Here is a 5,952-nt window from a genome sequence, read left to right as displayed (position 1 = left end):
TATTCCTGGTTTGGTGCAGATCGTGTGTTTACCGTCCATTGCTGCATTTGCATAGTTATCCATATTCTAGGATAGGCGAAGTCCTTCAATGTCAAATGTCACGTTCATTTCATGGACATGTCGCATATGCATTCTGTGTGTAGCCAAATATTGAAATCACAACTTTCAAGCTTTGTGATAACTAAGCATCGGCTGAATAAATGTTTATGAAATTTCATGTCAATGCAAAGTTGTACGTAAGTACTCTTAATACTTATCTACTACGTATTTGACAGTGATGCATTTTAATATCATGCAGGTGATTTAACAGGTGTCGGTGCTTCTTTTAAGCTTGTGTATCATTATGAAATCTGTTCCTTGCCAAAGAAAAACAAAGTTAGAAGTCTTGGCATTTGAGCAAACACTTATCCAGAAATTAAAACCATCCTGCTACAGAAAAATAACTTGAACATTAAAAAATCAATGAATTCGAATGGAACAAATGAAAGCACTAGAACCCGATTTTGTACTGAAAATGCGAAGCTAACTGAATTGAATGAAGAATGAGAAACTAACTTCCTCCACTTCTAGAAATGTTTTTGGGTCTATTGTTATCAGTTATCTATAAGAAACACTCCATAAATTTTGTAACGTAGTGGTTGACGCAGTTTCCTAACATGAGAGAGATCCCCGGTTCGATTCCCCTCCCCGAAATTCTCAAGGAAACTTCTAGACGCTAGTCACACCCACAGACGGAGAACCAATCAGATACGGACTAAGACACTGCCTATCGGAACTTTCCACGGATGAAGTGATGACTAACTTCGCCAGCCGAGTGAGGATCACCCCTCAGACCCTAGAACCCCAATCACAACAAAATGCTGAAACATTATTATTTTTGTACTGAAGTGGCTGAAATTGCATTATAGATTGCAGAAAAATATCAACTATTGCTAATGAAATTGCAGGGTTTGCAGATACAATAAACTTGCAGAACACTATGGGATATGCAAATGTTTTGCAAAATTTGCAGGATGCAAGTTTTGGCCGGCCCTAGTTATTAGACTTCCTTAACGTAAACTGAGTCTGGAATTCCAACAATGGCAAGATAAAAGACTAATTTCCAAGAGAGAATGAATTATTGAGACATAATGCGAGTACCTTGCTTGGCCGTCTCTTCGGATAAGGCAACATCATTTGCTCAAGATTAATTGAACATTCAAAGCTTGAAAAAATGGCAGTAGAGAGCTTTTTGAGAACTTGACAGTAGAAAAGACGCGGAAGAGTGACCAAAACCAATGTCAATCTCTTCTCTTTTATACGTTTTCACCCTTAGGACGTTATAAGAAACGGGGCCAGCCTTCTCTCATCTATCTCATTCCGTATTACGGGGAATGCATATATGGTGCTCACATTTAACTTCGGAACATACTTAAATTGGACTGAATAGCTAGTCACGTGAAAAATATACGAGCCCTGGTCTTTTAATACCTTGTTTGATTTTTATGGCCGAACGGCCGGAGCTATTGTGAAGATGTAATTGAACGTGTCGAAGTATTTCTTCAAGGGCTCGCCGAGGGTTACATTTCGGTGAAATACCATGTACGAGTATATGATACATTTTCATCAAATTTCGATCCTCATGAGTCATGACAAACTGCTTAATTGAAAAAGGTTTTGATTACCCGCAATTACTGTAATGTAAATTACATACGCTGTCAAGACTTCGTCGCTAACAACTTTTTCTGCATGTTGACTCTGTTTAGAGCGGTAAATTACTTGCTCTGCTCTTGAACCTGATTTGAATGGGCAGTCTTAATAAAGTGTGTTTTGGGTTGTTCTGGAATATTGCGATGATTTGATCATGCCATGTAACATATCCATGTGTCTCAGAATAATCATGAAAGAAATGTGTCGTCTTGAAGTTTTGCCTCATTGCAAACATTTGATACGATGTCATCGGCCCAACAAATTTTGGCTACCCTTAGAATGCATCTAGGACATGTCCGTGAAACGAAAGTGGCATTTGACATTGAAATGTGGATAAGTATACGAATGCATCAATTGACGGTAAACACACGATCTGCACTAGACCGGGAATCCCGAAGAGTAGAGAGCGGAATCTCAGTATAATGTTGGGGGGGGGTAAATTCTGAACATTTGTTTCTTAAATTGAAAAGCATACCGCTGACTAGTCAGTTACGCAATTGAGTTTAAGCTTTGCAAATATCGGATAAATATTTCGTGTGTGAAAAGAAAGGATTTAGGGAATCGTTGCACAGGATTAGAATGAAAATATATTTTTGCAAACAATTTTTGATTTTCATTTAATTGCCAAGTAAATATGGTGCACCATCAGAATGAGAAACGAGATGTTCTGGCTTGTTATGGAAACAAGACACAAAGGGGAAGGGGAAAAAATCCATTCAGACCTACATTCAAACTTGTGAAATGGTTATTTCGGTCAAAGGGGAAAGCTGATTGAAATCAGGGCATGCTTCAGAAACTGGACTCCTTTGAGCAGTATTGATTTACATCAAGTCAAAACGAACTTGTACTTGCCGCTTTAAGGCACCCCTGAATGTAGGGTTGATAGTTGATTGTAGGGACCGTAGAGAATAAATATGCGTTTTGAGAGCACCAACGAGCCTTCGTGAATCCAGGCTAGTTCGAACAATGAAGTCCAGTTCACTTCCTTCTCGGGCTCTTTCATTCTTTCATTTGCTTCCTTCTAATATTCGTAGGGAATGGGGGATGTCAAGTGAAGGAAATTCAAGGGAAAGTATGGTCCGCAACCCTGATTTGGGCATTTTGGTGAGGGAGAGCTAATACAAATATAACAAGCAATAACTCCCTCCCTCATGATTTTGAAGTGAGCTGTGTTACAAGACCCAACAAAATGAACATATTCGGTGAAAGTTGGTGAACGTTGGTGAACGCATTATCAAATTGGTTCAATACCACTATGATATTTGCTTTAGACAAGCAGGCAAAATGGAATAAATTTCAAAATTCAGACATCTTGAAAATATATAGGACAAAAAATAAACGTCGTCCGACATTTCCTTACAAGAATTACGTTCTTTCACACTGGATAAGTTTGAAAGCCCTATATTACATCATAAAAAGGTAAAATCAGTTGGTTAATTTGTTGTGCAGTTCTAGCCAGGATCTGCAGGACTGAGGATTTTCATCCATTTTCGAATCTCTGCCAACCAGCGATGGGAAAATCGAGATTGGTTGAATTTCTGCCTCGTTTCTAGTGCGGAAAATGGCAGAAAGTGGCAAAAATGGCAGAAACTGTTTGAAAGTGGTTCAAAATGGCCGCCGGTGGTTAAAATGGCCGATTTTGATTCTAAAAGATGTCAAAGACAAGCAAAATGATTTTTTTTTTGTTTGTTTTTTCACGGGCTTTTCTAACCGCTGCAGGGAATGCAATCCCCAGTGCTATTAAATGAAATGTTATAATTCGTCTATTTATTACCTTTCAATTTTTATATGATATTTGGTCTACCAACGAATTAGAGTTGGCAGACCGAGCTATTCCTTGAATGAAGGGTTGATTTGGTATGCTATCTAAAAATTTGTACAAGTCTGACTTGAAAGATGCAACTGGATCAACAAGGCCGACGTATTCCCTACGAATATTAGAGGGAAGCAATTAAACAATGAAGGAGCCCGAGAGAGAAGAGAGGTGGACTTCATTGTTCGAACTAGCCTGGATTCTCGAGGACTTGAAGGTGCTCTCAATACGCACATTAAGCCTCTACGGTCACTAGAATTGACCCTAAATCCTGGGTTGGGACAAAGCTCATGGACCCTTTTGCAGACGTACAGTATCAGAATACCTTTCGTACCTTCTCTGAACACTGTTCAGTCCCAACTTTTTTAGTCTCTCCCAATACGAGAGCTCTTTCATTCCTGTGATGTCCCTAGTGAAACATCTTTGGAAGGGGAGATGAAATGGTGTCACAGGGCCGGTTGGGCACTCTCAGGCGGCTTGGACTAGCTTGAGCCGTTGTACGTATTTTTTTCCTTTTTAGCCCTACCGTGGCATTAACCATGAATATTATCGTTTTGAATCAAAAAATAAACTCTTTGGTACACTTTACATCCCAAAAAAATATTATTACTTGCCTGAAAAAATTATGACCGTCAAGTACATAAAACGTGTTAAATCGACGGAACTGATTATCAGAGTGAGTTTGCCTTTGCCGCTGCGATAGTACGAGCCACGGAGGAGCCGGCCAGTAGATTTAAAGACATAGATTTGAAAAGCAGATATCTGGCTCATGTGGTCGGTAGTAATTAAAAAAAATATATAATGAAACGCGTCCCAAAGAGTGTATTCTTTGATCAAAACTATGACATTCATGATTAAGGCCTTGGTCGTGCTGAAAAAAGAAGAAAAAAATACATGTAACGGCTCAAGTTAGCCCAAGCCGACTAAGGGTGGCCGAACGGCCCAGTGACACTATTTTATCTCCCCGCGGTAAGTAAAGAATGGAATCACCAATCCTTAAAGATCATTCCTCATTGTCGTCATTTTGACTTAGAAAAAATTAGTTCAATGGCAACCCTGACTCAGATCGATTGCGGTAACAAAAAGTCAATCTCGATCGCACTCCAGTGACGTTTAGTGGTTGAATCCTACAATCGATGCAAAATACCCATTCCAGGGTGTCAAAGGTACAAACAGGTAGGCTCAAAGGTAATGTTGGGGGTACGTTAAGTCCGTAGGTGGAGTCCTACTCTCCAAGATTGCCGGCTTAAAAAATAACGGAAGTGATCGTAGAAAGAGATGATTTAGAACTATATAAATATTTATATTTTTTTTGCCATTTTCTGCCACCATTTTCTGCCAGGTGGTAGAAAATGGCTTTTGATAATTTCTCATCCCTGCTGCCAACAGCCTTCGTCCCAAACTTGATTCCAACCATTCCGTTACATTTTTGGAGGACGAGATGTCTAACGAATATTCCGCTCAATTATGAACAAAGGATGGCTCTTAGGCACAAAATATTAGTCTTTGACCACCACCTAGTTTGCAGTTGCAAGGAACTTTACAAAGACCTATCAACCCACTATATTTTCCCAAATGTGGAAAGCATCTTCGCCAATGCCATCTTTCTTACTTTAGTGACCAAGTAGATGTCTAAACATCGCAATAAACTTATTGCGAAAATGATAATAATTTGTTGCAAATTATAAACGTTCAATTATCTAGTCACCCACGATGCAAAACTCTTCAATTCAAGCCAACACAACGTATGCCAATGGGCTATTTAAAAAGCTTTTAGGTTTCTTTTAATGAAGAAGGCACCGGCTTTTCAAGGAATGAAGGTGAGCGTCACAATACATCTTTGGGTTTGGAATTCATCAGTCTTGAAAGCTTTCTTCTTTCATTTATCCCTCATTTGCACGTTTTCGCCCTGGTTTTTCATTAGTGGAATACGCAATATCTTTAGGTTCTTGGCCGCTGTAATGTATGCTGATCCTGGGAAAAAGTTAAAATAAAATAAAAAACTGGCCTCGTTTGAATGGGCTTGTTGCCAGATGGTGAGCTATATGGAAAGTGAGCTGAGCTTACCTTATTCAAATACCAGGGTCTTGGGCGAACTTTACATTTATGCATTAACACTGTTGAGCCCACATATTTCCTCTCACTTCATAAATGTAGGCAATTAATTGGGCACACCAACGGGCACACCAGCAGGCAAACATCCAATGATTATAGCACAAATAATGAAGAAAGAGCACATTCCTTCTCTTTTTTTCAGCACTTTTCTGCCGTTTTTGTTGTGCTTCTTAAGGTGCGTCTACACGACAAATATATCGGCAAATAATTAGCCATTTCACAAACATTTTTGGCCATATCACAAACATTTTTCGGTTTGAACATGTTCAAAGATTATTTGCCAAACCGCAAATGTTTAATGGACGACAGCATCGCAACCAACCTTTTGAACCAAT

The sequence above is a fragment of the Tigriopus californicus genome, chromosome 8 (assembly GCF_007210705.1).
Source record: "Tigriopus californicus strain San Diego chromosome 8, Tcal_SD_v2.1, whole genome shotgun sequence".
In the NCBI taxonomy this organism is placed as follows: Eukaryota; Metazoa; Arthropoda; class Copepoda; order Harpacticoida; family Harpacticidae; genus Tigriopus; species Tigriopus californicus.
The sequence above is the reverse complement of the archived record's forward strand: the minus strand, read 5'-3'. Positions refer to the sequence as shown.